General features: G+C 28.5%; 1 long non-coding RNA gene across 1 annotated transcript; it reads right to left on the bottom strand.

Moving 5' to 3' along the window:
• Positions 1-1,480: 1,480 nt before the first annotated feature.
• Positions 1,481-25,338, bottom strand: LOC107452535 (uncharacterized). Its single transcript, XR_015434740.1, has 4 exons — positions 25,217-25,338; positions 24,499-24,557; positions 18,916-19,070; positions 1,481-1,940 (listed from the first exon to the last, which is right to left on the bottom strand). It is a non-coding gene; the product is annotated as an uncharacterized LOC107452535 (long non-coding RNA).
• Positions 25,339-25,929: the final 591 nt, after the last annotated feature.

The raw sequence follows: 25,929 nt of genomic DNA, 5'->3' as shown, positions 1-25,929 counted from the left end.
AATAATCTGCGGGTGGGGATCTAGCTAGCACCCTCGTTGGAGAAGGACCCCAACCAATGGAAAGGGGACCGAGGTTTCCTGAGGACGAGGAAGAGAAAAATAGAGGGAAGACGAATGGAAGGCGAGAACGAACTGTTGACCAAAAAGGCGAGAAGGAAGACAGCAACCCCCCCCCCCCGCAGAAGATGGTGAGAATATGTTTTAAATGTTGTTTTTCTCTTGTCAATTTTCTAGGCCTCCTCCTCATTGCCTCACCTCATTTTTAATACCTCCTGGTAAATATACTATATTCGTGTTATTAATAATAGCTAATATCTTATTAAATAAAATTGTATTTTTCTTAATTTAATGGTTATTGATTGTCTTCTCTAGTTTCTTAGACACATTGCTTCAATCCTAATCTGACCGAACTTGGGTTTTGTTTAATATAAATTTTATCTATTGGATATATTTAAATTATCCCTTAAATAGTCACGACACATGCAAACCATCATATCCGAAGCAAATTCGTATTCTCAACGATTACAGCAAGAAACAGCAAAAAAACAAAAATTTTCCGTGCAAATTACGAAGAAAATCCGCAATCAGACTGGTTTCTTACCGTAACAAAGCAAGTTTTTACAATGAAAATAAATCTCTTGTTTCAACAGACTTTCACTATTCTCTCTGCGAAAGTTAAGAAGTAAATCTGTGCTCACACCAGATGTAAATATTTTATGACAACAGAAGTTGTATTGACCAGTCATGGTTGGGATTCGAACTTGGATCACTTTAATAAGAAGCTGGTGCTCTGTCCCTTGAGCCACTGTGATTCAATTGTTTTATTATGAAGAAATTGTGATAGTGCGAATTATGATTCTGAGACTTCAATATTCTAGAAATTGGAAAATAAACTCGAATCGCAGTTTTATTTATACGCTGCTCAAAATCATAAAGTATTTGTTAAGCAGTAAGAGCAAGTATAGGAAATGATCTTAAAATTGGAGAAATGATAAAGTTAATTGGAGAAATGATAAAGTTAATTGGAGAAAAGATAAAGTTAATTGGAGAAAAGATAAAGTTAATTGGAGAAAAGATAAAGTTAATTGGAGAAAAGATAAAGTTAATTGGAGAAATATGTTAATATGTTACGAAACTCAAAACTGAGCTACAAAACTAGAAATTCAACTGATGGTTTTAATCCATTTGTGTTTAGGGTGAAAAACCATTTTGTCAACGAAACGGCCTTAAACCATTAAATATACTGAGAAATTTGGAAAAAATGGCAGATATTTTTGCAGTGAGATACTTATAACATTCTTCACAAAATTTCAGATGTTATTTAGGAAAAAAATAAAAAGAATATTCATACTGAAACACAAGCATCGTTAAAGATCGTTCTCATGTCAATTAAGAAAATATTTTATGTCTGACAAATAAATTGAAATCCTGTCATAGATATTAGAAATAAAAAAAAAAATAGATAAAAGAGGTTGAAAGAATAAATAATATAATGATTTTTATTTGCTACAATTGTATCGCGTTAAAATTCAATTACAATACATTAAACATATATACACCAAAAAATTTTAGTTGCCTGTTTCTTTTGAACATGTTGCTCCTTTTTTGACTGAAGATCTGCCCTTCAACATGTTACAAATTTGAGGTATTTTCCCTTTTCTCGAACAAAAGGGGCGATGTAAGGCACGAATTAGATTGCTGAGATGATTAGCTGATTACTGAGATGCGGGACTATTTTCCTACCCTTATAGAATACTGTCCCGTATCCAGCAAAGTGTCTTTAACAGAACAAAAATCTTGAATTCTGGATTCGCTGCACGTATGTCTTCCTCATCCTTTCACACAGTTTTTGTAAATAGGCTGACGTGCATTGAAATTTTACAGATAAATTTTTGACTTTTAAAATGTTTTTCACCATTAAGTATTGTGAAAATGTGAACCTGAAATTATTAGCGGTGGTTAGAGCGAATTACTTACGAAAAACTTAACTATATCTAAGAAAAACACATTTACGAGTATATTAAGTTTTTTTTCAGTCCAAATCTAAATGCTTATTTGTAGAGAAATTATCAATTATTTTCGCAGATTGCTAATACCTCATCGTTATAAATATACTTGTTATTGTTTCCAATAATTGTTCCTCGCATTTAAAGTTTCTGCTAAATATTAATTTTTGTATATTTCAACTTTTATATGTTTGATGAAAGCTATCTTACTAGGTTTTACTTGTAGAATAGGCTTCAAACAAATTTTTCTCTTCAATTCTAAGTCGGATAATTTTCTTTAGAGGAGGATAAAAGTAATATAAAATACTTCATACGAGTCATTTTATATAAAATCCTAATTGAATCCTATATATTTATTTAAAATCGCAAATGTTCATTTACTTCCATAATTCATAAATATTCTTTTTCTACTTAAAATATTACTTTTAGAGTTCATTCTTGGCAATTATTCTTGAAAATAATGATCAAATAAAAAGGTTTCTTAGAGCAAATATGACGAAATGCATCATACCAATCAAAATATTTAAGTTCATTCTGTTAGATCACGTTCAATTGGGGGAAAAATTATGCGTATTATAATTATAATAATCGAATAATTCCCTACTTGAAGTTCAAACTTGTTCCTATTAACTAGTACACTACTTCACTTACTTCATCATTGAAGGAAATGCATGCTTAGTGAAAATTTAACATTTACGCATTAACACATAATTTAAATATTGTTCATTTAAAAATTTTGTATCATTAACAGATGAATATTATGCTAAAAAATATTAATTACGAAAAATTAAAGAACAAACTCATTATTTCTTAAGGCAATTAAAGGATCTGGAAATAACGTTGAAAGCATAATAATAAATTTTTAAGATTAAAAAAACTAAACATTCTTTAAATCACGAATAAAATGTCACTTGAAAGAAATCCCAATTGAGTTCATAAAAGAATACGATTTTTAAAACAATGTTTAGTTTTTTGAAATAAAGAAAAATAATGATATTTTAGAAAAAACTAATATTATTTGTTTCATTTTATTCATTTATATATTAGTTTTAAGAAAATGTAAAAAACAAAAAAAAAACAAAAACAGAGGGAAAAAGATAGCATTAAGGAATGAAAACTTGACAGATATAATTTAATTGAATATGATTTGAAATATTTCTCCTTTCCGAAAGAAAAAAAAACGGAAAAATATAAATTGAATTAGAAAGTGCGTGTTAAAAAATATGACCTTTAAACTATTTTCGTTAATGATTTTATTTTACTCTTTGGAATGAAATAGCAGCTGAGACACCTTAATTATATTTGAGACTTATTTTTTAACCCAAGAAAAGGTATAAGGAAAATATAAAACTGTTTAATGTGTAAAAGAGTTATTACTGAATTACCAAATGGAAAGAAATTTTGTTCACGATTTACTTTCAGAGATCAAATTTAGATATATTTACTTTCTAACTTTTCTTTCAATTTTGATAATTCACGATATTAATGTATCATATATTTTTAGAAAAATTGTTAGCAGGTCGAAAAAAAGCTAAAATCGTCTTTGAAAAAACTATCAGTTTTAAAAATGCATAACTTTGCTACAAGTGTATTTTTTTGATTCATTTTTTAATTTGATCATATTATTTGCAAATAACGAAATTTGCAGCAGACAAAATAATTTTGGTTTAAGGAATTCTCAGCTAATATCGTAACCATTTAGGGTAAAATGGTAGGAAATGAACTTTTTGATATGAACATTTATGATAACATTCATGAAATATTTTAAATAAATTAGCTTTTAAAATTTTTAGTTATTGCTTTTAAAATTAGAGGTTGCATCTAGGAAAAACGTTTTAACTTATAATTATATTTATGAAGACAAACTATGTTATGTCAGCCTCTCAGAAAAAAAAATTAACCTAACTACTCTAATGGAGATTGAAACAAAATTTATTTATTTTCGGAGAGATAAAAATTAATTATTTCACAGAAAAATTGAAATTTATGATTCAGTTTGATGATTCAGTCATACTTAAAAAAACATGCTTGAAAAAAGTCTTTAGTTATGCTTAAACAAAGTATTCATGTACCTTCCTTCTACACTGTTAGAAATTGTTATTTTACCATATTCAAACGAAACAGTCAGGTAACCATAAGTAAGGTGGTAAACAAAAAGCTAACTTTGAGAAAACCGTTTATTAACTGTGTGATGTTGCTACATCACACGTGCGTTGTTTTTCTACTCCTCAATAGTTTTTTCAGTTTTCGTTCGTTTTACCGCAATAGCCTTTCCCTACTTTAACTTGATCAACTAATTTTTTCTTATCGATTATCCCCACCCTAACTTTAACCGTATTTGACTTTGCTCCTTTCCGCGTGCCTTCTTGGCAGCAGTCGAGGAAGCCACCGTGAGAGAGAAGCATCGCTCTCGTTTTTTTTTTCTTTTTTTTTTTTTTTTTTTTTTTTTTTTTTTTTGATAGCTTCAAGGCTCTTGCCTTCCTGCTCAGCAATTGTTCCTTTTACGAGAAATAATTATGGAGATTCATTAAGTCAAAATTTAACAAAATAATTTCAAGACACCATCACGTTCCATTAGTATAAAAAGGATGAAGTTTAGCACGTGTTCCTGATGTGATTTCCATAGCCAGGTTGTGCATGCGGCACAACTCAGATAATTTCTTTCATTTTCTAAGAATTGGAATCCATCTTCCTGCGAAATGAAAGTTACTTTTTTGTCTAAGATGTGAGTTTTTCTCCCACGAGATCCCGTATGTGTTAACACCACCTGTCCGGAGCCACCTGCATCTAGAACCAGTGATGAAAAGTAGAAATAAAGTTTCTTAAAATTTCCTGAAAGAACTCTCGTGATTTTTTTCATATTCAAGGTGCACCATTAGACCACACGATCCGGGAGATCCTTCTGGAACGAAGGATCAGGTAAATCCATTTGAACACTGTTTTTAAATATATGATCACATTTTATGTTTTCACTTTTATATTATACATTGCCATTAGTGCCTTAAATGCTACCTATTATGATTAATACCTTAATTTAATATTGTAATTATTTATTTATTCTAAAATTTACTTTGAATCATATCAATACAACAAACTGCTCTCACCCAATACGGTTAAGCAACCAGTATTTTATCACGCCAACTAAGCCCAACTAATGAAGCCTCTTAAGGCCAAATTTTTTGGACAGGATGCCGTCAGCTGAAAATCAGCGCTAACCTCTGATTGGTCCATTTGTGAGTTTGATAGTGTACGTCATCGAACGCTCATCTTGAACTCGATGACGTATACTATCAAACTCACAAATGGACCAATCAAAGGTTAGCGCTGATTTCCAGCTGACGGCGTCCTGTCCTAAGAAACCAGGCCTTTGCATATACAAGGAACATACTTATCAACTGCGCACACATTACCGCTAAGAGGGCTAATCTGTCAGTCTCATGACCAATAGAACTGAAGTTCGAGTCGCAGTGTTGACACCACAATGCTTCCTTATACACGAGGAGTTTGCAGTGTCCTTCACTCCCCAGTTTGTGTCCTGGACTCTTCAATGTCCATTATCCAACGAAAAGTCTAGCTCCTGTGCGCAGTTAAATTTTATTACGATTTTCAAACAATGCTAATTGTAAATGGTTAAAAAACTGTATAGTTTTACATCTATAGTTTTTATAACCATACTAGTTGTAAACGGTTTCAAAACCGTAAAGGTAAAAAACGTTCTTTACATTGAACGTTGCGGTTAATTGGATTGTTAGACTACTGCCGGTCATTTTACCAAAAATTTAAAAGGAAACTTTTAACAAGTATACTGATTTCATAAGGTAAGCACAAAGATAAAATATCTAAACATTTTTAAACATCGCCGTGAATTGAATTGCTTACTCATATGTATTTAAGTCTTTTTTTTAAAAAAAAAATATTTTTGATATGACGGGGCAATCAAAATCCCTCTAAGAGATTCGTACTCAGAATTCTATGCTTAATTTTTATGTGATTACAAACAAAGCCACTTGCTAGAAAAATCCATTTGAAATGTTTATCTACTTGCTTAAGACGTTCATAAGTTCCTAAATGCGAATACTTAGTAACGCTAATTTAATTAAAATTAGTAACGCTAATTTACTAATAGAAACGTTTATTATGTTTTTCTGCGTGTTTTTATGTCCAAATGTAACTTATTATTCCAAAATTAAATCTGTAAGTTTTGATATTTCTCACTGGCTTTGATTGAAAAGACGCCAGAAAAAATGAATTTTAGAGGGCGGTGAAGCTTCTTCCAACATATTTTCATTTCACTATTGGTTTTCATTTATTTTGATTTGTATAGTATTTTATCTGTGACTGAAAGTTTGAAAACTTAAATATCAAAAAGGCTGCCAACTTATTAATTTCGATCTAAGTATGAAAAAGTGCACCAGCGAGGAGAGAAGAGATAAATACGTTTAAATTAACATATATTGTAAAAAATATGAATCCTATAAAAACAGCATAGTACACAGTAGTTGATTAATACATGCATAAATATTACGTCAATTAGGCAAATAATATTTTTACAATCATTATAAACAGTACATTAAAACATTAATTATATAGATGTAAGGAATAAGCATATATATCTGAAATATACATTGCTCAAAACAATGAAGGACATTGTAAGTCTTTTTTTCTTTAACCGTCGTTGAACGGCCGACTCAATTTCTGGGTTTACGACTACTAATATTCAACGCTGTAGCCAGCCCTGAAATTTTGAAGCAACCCGGAAGACAAGGGCACTCCTGGATCAGTACCCCCACATTTATGATTTGTTATGGGAGCATGTACTCGAAAGATTTAACGTGCATCAGTTCCCGTTCACTACACGGGGAGTCTTCGGCCGGCGGGAATCGAACCCACGACCTCTTGGACATGGGCCCAGTAGCATAAAAGAACGGTCTGATCATTTTTTTTTTTTTTGCATAAAATGGAAGAAGAGAGAAATGCAGATTTTTCTTATTTTCAAACTTCGCAGTATGTAAATTTCGAGTTTGACGTCGGAGACGACACTTTAGAGACAGCGAACTTTATTTGACTTTCAACTTAAAGTAAGGCAAAGTGGGGAAAAATGATCGATATTCAACAAGCGCGTTGTTTCGAAGAGTGCGATGTCTAAACGAGTCACTTAACAGAATCAGAAACATGGAGAGTTATAAGCAGGTTAGAGGGCGTCAAATACAAACCGAAATATCAGAAGCCATCGAAGATCCACAAAGTGTGATTTCCAGGATCTGAAACCGTTTTTTGAGGACTAGAAATGCAGGCCGAAGATCAAAGCAAGGGCTTGGACATGCAACAGTACCAAATGAGGACCGTTATTTAGCGATAAGGGCTCGGAGAAACCAAAATATCAGTGCTACTCTTCTTCGGCAACACTTTCATTCTGCCACTGGCTCCACAGTCTCTATACAAATTGTCAGAAACCACCATCACGCTGTAAGCTTGTATGCTCGTCGACCAATGTTGTGTGTCACGTTAACAGTAAGGGACCGTCGCGCCCGCAGCCAGTAGGCAACAGAGCATGTGAACTGGTGGAGAAATGATAGGCGTAATATTCTTTTCTCAGATGAGTCCCATCTTTCTGTTCATCCTGATAATAGGCGTATTTTCATCTGGAGGGAAAGTGGCACTAGAAACTATTCTGCATACATGCACGGAAGAGTAAGATATGGCGGTGAGGGAGTGGTAGTCTATGCTAACATATCCATTTATGGGTGCACCGATCTCCACATCATTCGAAATGGAGCTCTGACAAGCAGCCGATATAGGGATGAGATCCTGAGGCCTATTGTAATCCCTTACGCTGCAGCAATTGGAGATGACTTCATGTTAATGGACCACAACAGCATGCCACATCGTGCTATCTTCGTGAATGGCTTCCTGTCTTAGGAAAGAATTATGCGAATGGATTGGCCAGCGTGTTATCCGGACATGAACCCAATCGTGCATGTTTACGAGATTCTAAGCAGACGAATTGCTATCACCCCCTCAAACTCTTCAAAAACTGGAAAAAGCTCTTCTGGAGGAGTGGGAAAGAATGCCCAGTTCCTCCATACATCATTGACTCAATGCCTCAAAGGTGTTCAACGTTGCAGGCCGTCCAGGGAAACCATTCCCTCTATTAAATACGATTTTCTTTTAAGGAAACACCTTTTTTATTTGTTTTTATCATATGCACAAATTGTGTTTTTTTCCTTTTTGTACCGAAATGCTCAATAAAACGCATTTTTTTGCATTCAAACAAATATAATTTTATCTTATATAGCCTACTACATCTGTTGATAATGCATCAATCATTCAAACAATTCTCCAGGTGCAAGATCAACCCATAACTTCAACATCCTTTAAGTGTTTTGAGCAGTGAATAATATTATATGTTGTATTCTTTATTATACATGATATGCGCCACAGCTTCAACATCCTTTAACTGTTCTGAGCAGAGTATAATATTATATGTAGTATTCTTTATTATGCATGATATGCGCATATAACATATCTAATATCAATCGCAATTAAAGGCAAAAATGGAAATCAATTAAAAAGAAGCCTCATGTGAAAGAAAGAGTCCTACCAGTTCTAATTTTCTTTCATTCATATTAAGATCATAATTCCTTGGTAGTGAAGAATTTAAAAATTTCTCAAGGATTAAACAAATCAATTTCTACCACGCCAAATTACTTCTAGTCATAGAGCATAAAAATTAAATGTAGTGAAAACAGACTTGCGTTTTGTGAAAATTATCGAAACTACCTGTTGGTGAAGTTATCGTGTGAGTGTTGATTGCTAGACAAATATTATCTTATAAATATTTAGTGACTCTAACCAACACAAATGTAGCTCAGCTCACAGGAAGCAAATTTTAAAATCCAAATTAAAGTCACATAGTGAATTTTGATAATAGAGTCTTTTCATTAACTAATTAACGAAGCAACTAAAACACTGTGTCGGAAATGACTTGAGGCTGTTTTGATTTTATATTACACGGTTCGAATTTTCAAAGTGAAATATGTCAATATCAGCTTCGAATTTCAATACATAATGACTTTTACAATTAATGGATTTTACAAACTATGTTGGTAAACATGTTTATCTTCTTAAAGATTATAATTGCATTCACTTTAAACATAAAAGAATTATTTTTGCAACTGTTAAATTTTTTAAACAAACATAATTGATATACAACTTTTATAAGTTTTTAATTAGAAAATATCTCTTAAAATATTAATTATTCTCCGATAAATTTTAATATAACTTCAATAATTGAAACAAGGATATAATAATTACTAAATTAGTTTCAAGTCAAATAACATAAATATTTATTTATGAATAGTATTACTATTTTTTTTGTATCCATCATCAGTTAATAAATATATTTAGAACATGTGATAAAACAAGAAAACAATGTTTTTTTTCGAAAAATTAGTTCACAAATATAAATGAAATAAAAAAATTTACTTTTATAGTTTTTATACTTCGCAAGTATAAAGATATTACATAGCGATTTTTATTTTGAGCTTCAATTCAATAAAATGAATGAACATATATGGGGGTGGGGGTAGAATTAAAGCATAGAAGGAAGAAAAACTATTTGAAACTACCTTATATGCCCAAACCAAATATTTATTAGACTATCATAAAATTTATTTCTATGTCACATATAAAAACATATTTTGTTTGACGTTTATCCATAATACTTTTATATTCATTGAAAAATAAATACAAATAAAATTGTTACAACAGAAATGTTTTTCATCTTTATCTGTATACATTTTCTTTTTTCCATTAATAATAGAAAATGTCATTAAATATTTTAATATGTGTTTGAAGTAAATATGTCCCGAATTTGCATGAAAAAAATATTTTCTTTTAAAGAAATTGTTCTAGATATCTGCTCTATTAAATTAAAAGACTATAGTTCCGAGTTGTTTTAAATACTTATTCGTAGCAATTCTTACACCTTTTTGATTAAATTAATAGATTTTTTTTCATTTTTTTATTTCTAACAGTGATTATTTATATTCGATTTATTTGATCAGCGTAAAGCAAATCGCTTTTTTTATTTCTTAAATAACTTGGAGATAACGCTTTCGATCTTAATAGGGGCAAAATATCTCGGTAACAATATTGTATCCCTGACTCGTTTTAAAACGTCAACGATACAATATTAGTGAAATTATTGCTATAACTTGTCCCTCTATTTTTAAGTTTGCAATCAGATATGCAAGGAACGAGTACTTTTAAAATAATTGAATTATTTTTGAATAATTTATGCGCAAGTTTTAGGAAAAAATATGATTTTGTAAAAGTGTTTGTAAAATATAAAATTTAAAAAAAAATCAGCTTGATCGGCATTGGGTAGCAGGATGTTCTTCAAGCAATATTCTGTTGAAATAAAAATTAGTAAAGATAGTTAGCTTTCTCTTGCCCTGATTTTTAATAAAAAATAATAATAAGTCTGAAATATAATAAGTCTAAATAAAAATATATTGTTACTGTATGTGGGGAAAATAGAATTCGACAATTTCAACCTTCATCTATGAAAAGGTACCCCGCCGAAGAATCGAGTTAGCGTGTCTTACATACTAGGAAATTGGAACTGTATTTTTGTAGTGGTAGATACACTACTGTACTTCACCACCAGAATTTTATCTGTGATAGAATTCGATGAACGGATATCACTAGGTGATTCATTGCTGTTCTTTGAGAAGCTGGGAGAGCTGTATTAAGTTCACCGTACTTTTTGAGTGCTGATTGTGAGAGGTGTATTAAGTTCACGATAGTGGTCGCTTCTACGTCGCCTTTAGCAGTCGAGTGAATACGTTGTACGTTATGTGTGATCAAGGCTGAGTAGCAACAGCATGAGGAGGTCAATGTCACAGTCACAGGTAGCAAGTGAACTGTTCAGTGTGGACCATCCATCAAAGTAGGCGGGTTCAAATCATAGTGGGAGTTTCTGTCCAGGTAGGCGTGTTCACATCACGTCCGAAAGTCACCTATTCGGGGAGAGTTGCTTTTGACAATGTGAATCTAAATCTATGAAAAGGTACCCCGACATAAAATCGAGTTAACATGCCTTATATACTAGGAGATTGGGACTGTGTTTTTGTAGTGGTAGATACACTACACTGTTTATGTCAATGTTGATTCATGTCAAAGACTAAAAGCGACTGAGGTATAACCTTGATATTAGAATTTTTCTCTAATGAGAACAACAAAATTAAATACTTTAATAACTAAGAGAACTTTTATGCAAACTCATTGACTACATAACTAAAAATATCATTTATTTTAAAAAAAATACAGCAAAGATGCACACTCATGTATGTTGATGTAAATAAATTTACCCTTAATTTATAATGTCATGGGAATTATACTTCCTGATAAGTTCATTAATTTTCCTATCCATCATTTGTGATGTCGTCTTCAATATATCTTGTGGATAAAAAAATACCAAAGTAGAGATGTATAGGGCTTTGTTTATATAAATGTGGGAAACAGAAAAGGTTAGCGTATGAGTTGTAGTTGTAATTGTAGTTACATAACGTCACACTAGAGCTGCACAATGGGCTATTGGCGTCAGTCTGGGATTGATCCGAAGACATGCCATCAAAATTTTGATCCTCTGCTGAGGAGATGGCACCCCCGCTTCGGTAGCCGACGACCTGCAAGCGAAGTTGAGCACGTTACGGTAGAACAGTTTAACGAGGACCCATACTTCGAGAACCCATCGTTCCCTTCGCAGACTGATCCAAGTGGTCACCGCACACTGGCCGCAGCCAGTGATGCTTGACTTCGGTGATCTGCTGGGAACCATATCTTAACGAAATGTCCACTGCGGGACTTAAGCGTATGAAAAAAAAGAAAAGTTGGCACTGCGAAATAGTTCTCACTTGTGAGTCTTGCATTTCTTTCATTTGATCATTTCTGGAAGAAATTATTTGCATCTATAAGCACGGAATTTAGAAATTATACTTATAGACAGAAAAGGTAAAGTTTATGATTTTTTTTTCACAGTAAAATTTAAAAAATAAAAAATAAACCTACCCATTTTCCTACCAAAAAATGGATTTAAACATCAAATTAATTTTAGGTATTAAGCTAATAAGCTTTTTAGGTAATGCGCTTTTTCGGTAATTTCTTCAAAATCAATCTCAATCCATAAAATATATAAGCATAATTTTTCCAGAAAAAAAATTTTGAAAGTTAATGCATGTACATAAAATGAGGCCCTTCCGTATGCATACGAAGAATTTGTGCTAGATTGCATCAACAATCATAAAAGGGATAAAAGAAAAAAGTTTTAAATTTAGATGCACCGCTAGAAGCTTTTTATTTATGTTTAGAACGTATTCAACTTTACAGGAATATAAAAATTTAAAGTAGTTCTTAAAAGTGAAAGAAATTTCAACATCGAAATATAACAAGTGTAAAAGTTTTCCATAATGAAACTTTCTTTTTCATTTCCCTCTCGATCCTTTATTCTCAATTACAGTTGAAGATGGTGTAAGTAAAAAGCAAAAAGCCGCAAGAAATAAATATTATTAAAGTTTAGAGTCGGTGAGAGCATGTTCTGCATATGTTGTGTTCATTTTTATTGATTTTTCATTTTATTTTAGACTTACATCGAAAATTGCATTTATATCGCTATCTGTGTTTCCTTTTATGTAAATTCACTTTTTCAAAGTACAAGACATATATCATGTCATATAGTGTCTTATACATAGACATATGGTTAATGAAAATAGAATTTATTATAAAATAATTTATTAATATTCGCAAATAACAACAAATTAATTTTAATCAATGGATATATGGACATAATAAGTTATCAAAATACTTTAGATTAACCGCTTGAGCCATTAAGATTGTGCAAAAATCTGATTATTAGATCAAAAGTTATTCAGTGTGTTCATATTTTTTTGCACACTGTGTGTTATCAAAGGAATTATTGATAAAAAAAAAATTTGGAAGAAAAGAGTTTAACAATAATTACCTGATTTTTGCTTTATCATTTTATAAAAATAATTTAACAAATATGAAAACAAAATTAAATTATTCAATTATTTTTAATTTTTTTTCTGTAATAAATTTAAATATTTTTAATTATTTATATATTTTTTTAGTTCTTTTTTTCTGATTATTTTTAAAGTGAAGTAACCGTATGTATATATATATAAGCTACCAAGAGTATTAGCCATTCATTTAAATTTGTAATTAGAGTAATCAAAGTAAAGTTCCATTTTTGTAAATATAAGAACAACAGCTTCAGAAATTACTGCAATGGAATTAATTATCGAAATTTTCGTTATTTTTAGAGATTTTTTCTCTTAGAAGTAACATTTTATACTTCATGTGCATCATATTCTTAAATTTTCAACAGAAGGAAGCCTCGTTCAAATTTAAAAAAATTTAGGGTATTTTAATGTACCCTTTCTCATAAAGCACCAAAACTCGAATTCTTTTGAATTATAAGGTTTAGTAAGAAAGGCTCACAGTTCATTCCCAAACTAATTATTTAAAGCGAAAAGTGCATCACTTTATCACAAATTATTATTTTTAAATTTTGTTTGATTCGCAGTTTTTTTAAAGAATAAAATGAGAGAATTCACTATTTATGAAGCATTATATTAATTTCTAAATATTTTATTGCCATGTTGGCATCATATTTGCAAGAATCAAAATAGTCAAAATTCATTTTTTTTTTTAATATAATTGTAAAATAATTAAAAACTATTTGATCAATTACAGCATAATCTTTTTCGTCCATATAGCTAAAATGACAATTGGATACTCTAAAGCAATATAGTCATAACTATAAATATTTTTAAATCAAATAATTTCAGTTGTGCTGTATAGTAATGACCATTTTAATAAAAAAAACAGAAAAACATTCTGGTAAATAAAACCAAAATATACATTATTTTAAACCATTCATTTAGCATAATTTCCGTTCAAATGTAAGCGTTTCGTTTGAAATCCTGATTTTCTAAATTTTAGTTCTTAATATATTTAATTATAAATACAAAACTTCAAAATAAATTTAACCATGCAAGCGGTTTTTATGCCATGCATCACGATTCGAATTTCGCGATCAGTATCACGATAAAAATTTCAAATTTCACCACATTTACCAAATTTTATCACAGATTAAATATTCATATTTTATTATTAATTCGACCAAAATTATTACAAAAGCGGTTTTTATTGTTTGGTGTTGCAACAGTGTCAGAAAAACTTTAAACTCCACCATATTCTAAAAGTTTTGATATTTCTTTTCATAATTTACTATTCTCAGATGTCGTCTTTGAATAAATTCGAACTGATTAATTTAATTTCCGTAAATCATTAAAAAATATATCAAATATTTTCTGTAATTTTTATGATAAATTAATTACATTTATTATTGTTTGCCCCTTTTATTCAATATTTTAGTTTCTTATTTGAAAATATAATGCATTTTTTAAATGAAATTTCTACTTCTGCTGCGCTGTTGAAAAAAAAACAAAGCGACATCAAGTACAAAATTTATTTGAAAGAAAATTAAATTAATTTTATCTAAAAGCTTCTTTAATCAAGTATGACGGATAGAAAGAAAATTTTACGCTTACTGATCTGGGAAATTAGGTTTTGTTTCTCTATGCACATGGATGATCAATTATTAATGCATATTTTTGTCTTTTTTTTCATTCTATTCATAATTAAAAACATTATAAAGAAATACTTTATAAGACTTAAAAAAGAAAGAATTTTTTAAATGTCAGTTGCACGACAAATAAATTTATAATCATCATATGCTGCAGTTATGGGCACATATTTTAATTTTATTCAAATCAAATTATTTAAATAAATAGAATTTAATTTTCTTAAAAAGCGTAAGAATTATACAGGTTGTAATACGTTATATTGATTTTCTTATTATATTATGTTAATGCATAAATATGCATAAAATTAAAAAAAATACAACAAAATGCCATAAGGAGAATTAAAGCTTAGATTGTCGATGTTAATAAAGCAAATATTTTAGTTTAGAATTATTCTGCAACTTTGTTTTGTCTCTGATAGAAACGTGACATAAATTATGTTTAATTTAGCGTGAAGCGTTTAAAGTAATTAAGTTATACTTTGCTGGATTTGGTTTATTCAGCAAATTAATATTAATTATCAATTTTAATATTAAAATAGTGAGAAATAATTTATATTTTGCAAACTTACAGGTTTATTTGTTGATATCTTCCGGCCAAATTAAATTTTTTCAGTTTATGCTGCATTTGTACGATAAAAATATATATACCAACTTAAATTAATTGCATTATTTTGTGTATGTGGAAAATAATTAAATCGTTCTGCTATTTTTTTACTTTTAACTGATTCTACTAATTATAATAAAAACATAAACAGGGATCACTTAATTGTATCACCTAATATATTAATTAGGTAATATGTGAAATCTAAACAAGCGCATAAATCCATATCTATACTTTAAAAGAGCAAAATAACAAAAGAAATGTAATTTACAACAAAATAGTAACTAAGTGTCTAAAATCTTAAAAGAAACAACAAAATTAAATAATACTTTCGTTCGAAACATTTGAACCGAAGCAGTGTTTGAAACATTGATTTAGAAATTGTAATCTTTTTAGTCTAGTTTCTCATAAAAATAATGCAGGAAATTCTTTGAACGTTTACTTATGGTCTAAGGTATCTTCAGTTTCATTGCTTATAAATTAAGTCAATATTTAACACACTAATACATATGTTTTGCAGTCATGTGACCGTATTACATGTTTCTGTTAACCATATAAGGAAGTATAAGTTATTTAATGATTGTTTTGCAAAAATAAATTTTAAATATACATTTCATTAAAATAACAAATTTTAAATAAAGCTAAGCTTAAAATCCCTTAATAAAATTTTTCTCGATAGAAAAGTCACCTTTGAAGACGAGAGATAGTTATAAGTTTAAGTTGCAGATATTGTTATTAGCAACAATAGTTACATAGTTACATAAAAACCATTAAAAACTAAATAAGTACTTCTAAGGAGCAAAAATTAAAGTCAACTTACTTAACTTTTTTTTCTAATTCAAAACTTTTAGCGGCGAAAACGTTTTTCTAATAGTCAGCATTAATATATGTAAATATTATTGAATTACTTTTGATTTTTTTTTCTACTCCAGGCTTTAAAATAAGTTATAAAATGAGTTTTGAGATATTCTACTATCATTACTAAGCCAAATAAAGGAATTTTTATTGAAAAAAGTATATAAAACTTTTCCAACAAGCTTACAACAATTTTAAAAGATATAAACAGGAGTATGTTGTACATTTTACGATGCTTCACATTTTAGAGTAGGCTTTAATAATACTTAACTACGGCTTTTTCATATGATGGGATATTACTTAGTAGCCTTTTTCACACCTTCAACTCTTTGGGAAATGTAGGAGAAAGAGAAAATAAAAAGCTTTTATCAATGAAAATTTTTATTACTTTAGTTTTATAGTTTTCTTTAGTTTGAATTTACGTTTAAAAGAAATTATTTTATTTTCATATTTATCCAGGAAATGAATATTTGAAAGATGTTTTTTTTTAAATGGATATGGTTTAGATTATTTAAGAACTTAACTTCAGTTTTTTCAGAATAGAAAAAAAAATATATGCTGGTTTATTTAATAGTTTTATTATTATTTTTTATTGTGAGGCAGTTTTTACATTCTAATGTTACTCTTTAAGAGAAGCTGAGTCCTCCTACGTAATAAACTCGTGCAAAACTTTAGCAATTTAATATTTAAAGTGATTTTTATATAAGCAATATAAGAGTAAATCTATTAATTTCTCAATAATTTTCTGCAAAGGTAACAATATCAGAAAAATCGGCTCTCAATTGAATCATATTAATAATTCATAAACGATAATAAGGTAAAATTTATTGCAATATTATTTATATATTATCATAGTTTCGTTGAAATTGAATGGAAAAAAGTTCTGGTAAAATTACCATACTGTACGGTAATGACACACATAAAACATAATTCTGGTTAATAAAACAAATATATAAGGTATTTTCCACTTATATAGTAACAGATTACAGTAAATTCTGGTTCTAAAAATTATAGTTCTTATTACCACACATTTACTAAATAATGCAAAACTGAAAAATTAATTTAATAAAATAAATAATTTTTATATCGTACTTTTGCCGACCGGCCTGTGTAGGGGGCAGAGAACTGCCCTTGCATCAGAAAGGTCTTTGGTTCGAATCCCGGGGAAGGCATGGATGTTTCTTTCTCTCTGTGTGTGTTCTATGTCCTTTCTCCTTTGTGTGTGAATGTGTGTGAATGTGACCCGCCCTATAAACGGGTTGTGGTTGTGCGAATGGCGTGGCAGAAGTCGAATTCCAGGCATAGATGGCGCCACTGAAAAATAGAAACGATCGCACCCCCACTGCCTAAACAGGCATACGACAAAAAAAATAGTGTACTTTTAGGTATAATGTAACAATCAACTAACTACCTCATTTTCTAAAATGTATCGCACATTATAAAACCATATTTTACTGCTCATTTTACCAAAAGCATTATAAAAACACTTCAGCTCAAATATGACCGAGCTTATAATTTTAGTGTTCACTTGGTATGGTGCTTACATATTTTGGTGTTCTCATAAAGCCAGAAACATAATAAATTTAACTATATTCTGGTAATTTTGACATACTTTTTTTCTCAGGGCATATTTGTGTGAAATCAAGTTTAAGAAATACATCAAATCAGGGATAACGTGGTACAACTATTAGGGAGCAAGAATTTAAACGATATTAATTTGTAATGTTCTAAAATTTCTAACTGTTAAAATCCTACCTTGCAGCTATAGTTCACATTGCAGAATATGCATAATATCCTTTATATAGTCTTGTACATAAATTAAATAAGTAAATCAATACAAAATTTGATATGGACTAGGTATAAATTTCATTTAAAATAGAATTTAATTATAACAGAATAGTGCTTTAGTTTTTTTAAGTAGGTAACGCTTGGAAAACGATATTACCACAACTTTAAATTAATGTTTCAACATTTTTCTCTCATTTTTTTCTTAAACTTTAACATTTGAACTTAAACTTATCTAAATTTTATTGGTCAGGGTAACCTGGTTTTCAGGGCACTGGACTCACGTTTGTAAGAACAGGAGTTTGAATCCAGCCTGCCGAAGACTCCCAGTATAGTAAATATGACTGACGCATGTTAAATCTGTCGTGTCACAAAGTTTTCGATGTTCCCATAACAAATCATTACCTCTGGTGCTACTGAATAGGAGATTGATCGTTCTCTGGTTCAGGTCAGAATTACGATCTGTGGATGAATGAATGGACATATGAATGGGTCTGTCCTATAAGCAGGTGTGACGTATGGGTGTGGCAGAATTCGAATTTTTGGCCTAAGAGGGCACCACTAGAAAACAAGCACGATCGCACCCCCTCTGCCTTAATGGCCGACGGCAACAGCAACATGAATTTTATTGATAGCTGCAATCAAATACCATTTTATTATTTCCCATAATAAACTTAATTCAAATGCTTTTTCATCTCCAAATTTAACTCTGGTACACTGAATTAAAAAAGAAAAATATATAATTTTTGAAATAAACTTACAAAGGAACAATCAACGGTATTTATGGAAAAGTTCTCAGGAAAGTCAAAACTCATTAATAAACACAAGGGAAAATCTGGTACTGATGAGGAAATTAAGATAGAACGTTATAAAATTTTTCTCTTTTGTCGAAAAACAAACATAGAAAATTTATCAGAAGAATGGAAAAATTGACCAAATTCGCCATAAACAATGCAGAGTGTTTATTTGACAACACAACATTAAATAACAATTACCTTCCTTGGCTTTAAAATGCCCCAGATCCATATTACTCCTCTCCATATTATTATTCTACACCATACTCCATATTAACCTTCAATATTTGAAAACTGTATTTCCTTCTATCACTACTATAATTTGCTTCAGTTTTTTTTTCAATATGCTTCATAAGCTACAAAAAAATAACTGCATTATTTCAGGTTTCTTGCTTTCTTTTCTTTTCAAGGATTGCAAGAACTAATTATTTTTAAAAATCTAAGCTAATTTGACTATGAATTTGACTAATTTTACTATGACTTTGAATGACTATGAGCAATAAAAGGGTAAAATATACTATCTCAATTACAATGCATGCGCAACTTTTTCAAATATATACTATTTAAATGTTCTATACATTCTAATTTTAATGAATAATTAAAAAATAAATTAGAAATACTTTTATCTAAATGCCATGGTTTCTAAATGTCATCTAATGTCACTTTTTTAGATTTATTTTAAAAACAAATGTCCCAAAACTTAATATTTGAGTTTATACAAGTGTTAATGTGTTTATTAAATACCAAAACATCATAACAAAATAGTAAATTGATTTTTAAAAATTTAAATATGTCCAACATATATATCAAATTAGTTTTGAATAAAAGGTAAAAATATTTCTAAAGAAACGATTTTGTTGATCCTAAAGAATTCATATTTGCGTTTTATAAATAAACATCCGCTTATTTTAAAATTAAGAAACGTTCCAAATAATATTGCTTAGAATATTATCTATTCTTTTTAAATAAATCATTCATGAATTAAAAGCATTAAATAGTTCAGAAAAAATCTAGGTTTCAGCTATAGAAATTATATATAAATAAAATAAGGCTATCAGTTTTTGCGACAGTATGTCTCAAAATTATAGGGTGGCAAAGTTATCAGTTTTCCACTTGGACAGTTCCAAATGATGTGTCAAAAGGGTCATAAAACGATTAAGACAACTGTCACAAAGAGGCGTATTCTTTTTATCGCAATCTCCTAAAAGTATGTTTACAGTAAATGCTTTTCAAACACGCACGGATTAAAGCCTCCAGATACAACGATAAAGTCAATGCTATTTTTTTACTGCTCAGAATATTTGGAAAACAGTAACAACTAGTTTTTCTTAATCTGGGATTAAATTTTGGAAGGCGGATGATAGCTATAGCCATTTTTAAAAAAAACATCAGTATAAGTCTAAAAGAATTCTATAAATGTAATTTCCCATTAACTTTTTTTTTAAGTTTTAATGCTGGATTTTAAGCTATTTGAAAAGTTTCAATTAAATCTAATTTTTTTAAATAAAAATTTTAAAGTAATTATAAAAATAACGAGTTCGTAAAATCTTAGTTTATAGAAATTAAAACGATTTTTGCATAATCAGTTTTGATACTTAAAATAACGAATATGTTTATTCATTATTTTCTGTTTGTTGTACATGTTTGTACACGGACAAAAAATTTCAGTTAAAATCACTGTATTATATGATAAAAAATATGTAATTCTAGTCAATGAAACCAAATTATAGAGTGATATTAATTGCCAAATTAATATGCGGCATAATTAATTTGGTAATTTTTCAGTTCATATGGTAACATTTTATCAGTAATTCAGGTTTTCAAATTTGTAATCCTTATTAAAAAATTGAAAAGTTAAGTTAAAAAAATATATGATTTTATAACATGCTCTAAAGTATACCATAGTTTACCATAGTTTGGTAATTTTGATATACATTTTTCTCGGTTTAGTATCAAATTGCTTCTATTAAAAGCGATGTGTTATAGTTAGATTTGATTAGAATGGATAAATTTTTCATAAAGAATCGATTCATTTAAAGTTATAAATTTATTTGCTATGGCAAATAAAATTCTATTTAGGTAAAATGTCTACCAATAAAATAATTCTAACAACCTTCTACGCTTTAAAGGCTTTAATTTGACATTTAGGAGCTGGATTTCAGTACGTCTTTTCGCACTTTAAAAGGAAAAGGATAAGCTTTGAATTAACGAAAAAATTAACGCAGAAGAGAAATGAAAGAAAGATATACCTTTTACAATCAAAAACAATGTATGGATTTTCAATAAAACTTTCTAGGAGTACTCTTTCGTATTTAAGATTTAAATATTAGACAATTTTTGCAAGCGTTACATTATTTATATTTCTATCACACCTGAAATGTAATTTTGACAATGTGTGCTAAAACAATAGCATTTTGCAAAAGAAATTAGTATGTTAACAACTGAAATTTTTCATTGTTTAAAGCAAAATTCGCAACATTACCAATCTAAGAACTTAAAATTTGCATTAATAACAAATTTCAAGCAGAATATAGAAGTAAAAAGGTAATTTATACAGTCAAAAACAATGTATGGATTTTTTTGTTTTACTAACATCTTAGATTACATTAAAAATCAGAAAACAAATTATAAAGTAAATGTTAGAGTTTCATTATGTGAACAATTTAATATACTGAAAATTATGTGAAATTCTTCTGAAGACCATAAAATTATTCGTTTTACAATAACGCCTACAGGGAGACATAAATGGTCTAATAGTCTTAAAAAATAAGAATATTAAACCATTAGACACTATAAAGCGGCTAAAATTTAGAAATTTTTTTTTAAGTGTTTGAAAAACGTTATGTGACAAAAAGGAGAGTTCTTTGTTTGAGTTCCAGAAATTTCCAGCAGATGGTGCTGTCGATAATACAACTGTAAATCATGGGAAAATAATTAAGCAACAAAACAAATTTTTTTGAAAATTTTTGATGAATGATAATCAAATTACACTATTTTCAAAATGTCCATCAGCAGCTGAGATCACATGTCGCAATAGGTGAACAAAATTAGCAAACACAACGGAAAGATTCATAGCATCATCTGTCGAAAATTTTCGGAACTAAAACTAAGAATTCGGGGTGAAATTATGGACTAACCTTGTAAACTTATTGGAAGATATTTTTTTAAACTTATTTTTGTAACTGGTATAACTTTTTTAAAGCTGTCTATCTACTTAAGGAAACACTGTGCATCTACCACTCATCACTTCGTCAGTCATCGTTTTGTTCTCTTTTACTTTGGTAAGAAGAAGAAATTTCTATTTAAATTCCGATTAATATCAAGTTTAAATTAATAAATTGAATCAATAATTTTTTCTTTCAAACCCTAATTACATCAAAAATAAGTGTTAAGCGTATGCTGATGACAATATCATATTATTTGAGCATAACAAAAGTTTAAAACAAGCTTAATTAATGGGACAAAATTATTTTAATATTTTTTTCTATATAAATCATTTATTTTTTTTTTCAAATATATACATTCTGAACAATTTTTTAATACTTTTGCTTAACATGCTAAACTGTTTCATAATATTGTATTTTTCAAATGAATCAAATGAAAATTTTTATTTAGAAAAAGTTAAAACCGAAATTTATAGTCATTACTTGTTATAGCCACCACTTGTGTTTTTTTAAATACACTTTTTTAACTAAAAATATCTATTTTAAAAACCAAGTTTATACCGGAATTAATAGTTACAGCACTCCTTTTTTAAATAAACATTTTATTTGTAATAAAATACACTCATTGGTTTCTTAATATAAAAGCTAGTTCACGAAATGCATTTCTGAATAATAACTTTCATTTAATCATGTTTATGAGCCATACCTAGTGTGATAAACAAATCAAAATTGGAGTTAATTATCATGGAAGTATCCACCACCGGTAATTCATCAATCAAGTCACGCCAACATAAATCAACTCAAGAAAATTATAAATCAAGAGAGACTGGAATTGTCACTTTTCAAACTTTCTTTTTAAACTGCGATCATTAAACTCAGATTCAAAGAAAACGAAGAAATGGAAAATTATGATAAATATTCAAAACTGCTCAAGAAAAATGTAACTGCAAGTATAGATATAATGACAAATATTAGAACGTATTTTAGTTAAGATAAAATAAGTATATTTAAAATATTAATCTTTGTTTGAAAGGTTTATGCAACTAGAAGGTTTTATTGTCTCATATCTATTGTTTCAGATAACTAATTTGAAAAATATTTCATAAAACTAATAGAAGGATTTATTGTTTTTTTAAAAAAAAAATAGAAGCAATTAATGTTAATTATTAATTTATATTTAGCTTTCGTGATTTTATAAAAGAGAGATAAAAGATATAATTTTTTACTATGATACAATAAGTACGATCTTAAGTTTTAAACATAAATGATATAGAGTGTGTGATATAAAAAAAAAACCTTTTACAAAATTGGATGTCATAAAGAGATTCTCACAAGCTCAGAAGCAATATTAATGTTTCGATAAGCTAAATTTTTACATTTCAAAATCAGACGCAAAAACGATTTTTTTAATAAACCTATTTTTCGTTTAATGAGCAAATATTTTTTTTTACCTTTTAATAAAGGGAAAAGTTGTAATTAGCAAATTATATCGAAATTGAAATATCAAATTATGGGTATGTAGAAAATAAGGTTCTAAAAGAGTATTTAGAAGTTGGGACAAAAATGCGTTTGATTCAGAAAATCAAAAATCATAGAGTAATATAAAAATTCTTGTTTGTGCAAAAATAAGTTAAGAGTAACAAAAAAATACATTTATGAGTTTCGTTATTTAATTATAAAATATGAGAGAAATTAATTAACATGCTTATTATATGTAGTTCTATTTTAAATGAGAATAAATTTATAGCCATAAATGCAAGATTACAGAAAAATTTATCGTATTTCTGGCTCTACAGGAACACAAAAGAACTTGCTAATTTTTGCCAAAGTGCTTTGGTAATGATTTCGGTAAAATGAACATTAAAATATGGTTTTATAATGCGTGATAAAATTTGGTCATTGTGATAAAATTCAGTAATTTTATCTTGTTACTTAAGGAAGTACCATTCATTCGGTTAAATTTATTTTTCAATTGTGTATTTTTTGCTAAATCATTGTAATTAGAACTATAACTCAAAAAACTAGAATTTATAGAAACAGTCACCAAATGGATGGAAAAATTATCAAATGAATCGTTTGAGAAAAGTGTATTTAGGTTTTATGGACAACGGCTATGTTTTTTCTTTACCAGAAATGTCATCCCCATTAAGTGCGATAATTTTACCAGATTTTTTTCTCCTTAATTAAACTATCCTGGATCCAATGAAACAGTTTTTACAAAATGAAAATTTAAACATACAAAATTTAATTACTCTTAAATTATTCAGCCGATTTTTTCATCCTTTCATTTTCTCATTAATAAAAACAAAGTTTAAATTAGTGAAAATAATTTTATTTCTCCTAATTTGAGGTATTCTTTTCAGTTTTATGACTTCTATTTTTTAAGTATTAAAATTAATAAATGATTAAAAAAATATTTTGCAATACATTATCTTTGTTTAAAGTTCATTTTATGATAGCTAGCAAAAATATTTTTGTACACTTAAACATTTCCATGGCGATTCACATCTTACACTCGCATGTACTAAATGTGGTCAAAAACAGTTCTTATTTTTTATAGCGATTAAGTTCGAATTCTAAAAGTTAAGAACAGAATTCGTCTAAAAAACAAATAATGTACCTGATTCCTCCTGAAAATTTATCTCATCCAAAACGCCTGTTGTATAGTTTAAATTAGAACTGAAAAAATAATTAGAAACTTTATAATATCACAATATAATGCATAATATTATACGTAATATACAATAATTACTAAATAACAAATAATTTAATAATTAATATATTCTAGTAAATATAACAATATTGAAAATATATTATTGTGAATAATATATTATTATAAATACAATATTATTATAAATATATTATAATAATATTATCATAATATATAATAATTACCTGCAATATTTCATCTTATAATACTAATAATAGTTATAGAAATTTTTAAAAAAATAATTTTAAAAAGTGAAAATTAGAAAAATAATTCGTTATCAACATTCAACTTTTCAACTATTTTTTTTTTAATTATAGAATTTTTTTTCAATTTTATACATTGGATATCTTTTTTTTTTCATGCATCAATAAGATTTTTCTAAGACAAATTAAAGTAAGAAAAATACCTCACGCTATATAAGACGCTGCACAAACTGACATGAATTTTTATTTATGCCTTGTAAGCTTATACCACTATCATTCACTTTCTCTTTCAAATTTATTCTAATATCATTCAAAATTTATACGCTTTTGGAAATAAGTTTAAAGGTGTCGAGTTGTAGAAAGCTTGTCAAAAAATTTATATCATTGATTTTATTTGCATATGTAATATGAAAAAAAAAGTTTACCCTCTTCACTGCTTTTCGAGTTCCTAAGCTGGTACTCTTGTCATCCCAAATTTAGAACATCTGTTGAAAATGCACAAATGTACGTCATGCATTATACAAATATATTCAAGCATTTTAAGCTATAAGGAAGAAGTAAAAAAACTGAGTATATTTTTTCTGCGTAAAATATGATCTTGAAAGATCTTTTTAAAATTCTGTTTAGACGTATTTGCAAAATTTTATAAAAAAATAATTCGCCAATTGAAAATAGGTTCGAATCAGAATTTTTTTAATTAATGAGGTAAAGATTCTCACGTCGTAAATGTTAAACAGTACTCTGATGTAAAATCAATATTTATTTGGTTAATCAATTGTCAGTTAGTAAAAAATAATTTAAGACTAGTTACTTTATATCTGTTTAAGGTTACTGCCCCTGCATAGTAAAAAAATGGATGCTTAAATATCACGAAACTTTTTTCGTTTCTTGAAAATATGCTCCGAAAGAACATTTTGTAAAAGCAACGAAATAACTATCGCCACTTCATCAAGGAAATGAATTTCGTCAAAAGTGAAGAAATGTTTCGTCACTTTATTTATAATTTTTTTTTTACATCTTATAGTGTCTAACTTGTAGTATTTTTATCACTTTCTCGTGGGCACTATATATGTCACCTAAACAACACAAGAAGAACAAGTAGAACACACTCAGGGAGAAAGAGAAATCACATCCATGC

This window comes from Parasteatoda tepidariorum, chromosome 6, assembly GCF_982258835.1.
Source record: "Parasteatoda tepidariorum strain Cologne lab strain chromosome 6, Ptep-v5.0, whole genome shotgun sequence".
Lineage (NCBI taxonomy): Eukaryota > Metazoa > Arthropoda > Arachnida > Araneae > Theridiidae > Parasteatoda > Parasteatoda tepidariorum.
The sequence above is the reverse complement of the archived record's forward strand: the minus strand, read 5'-3'. Positions and strand labels throughout refer to the sequence as shown.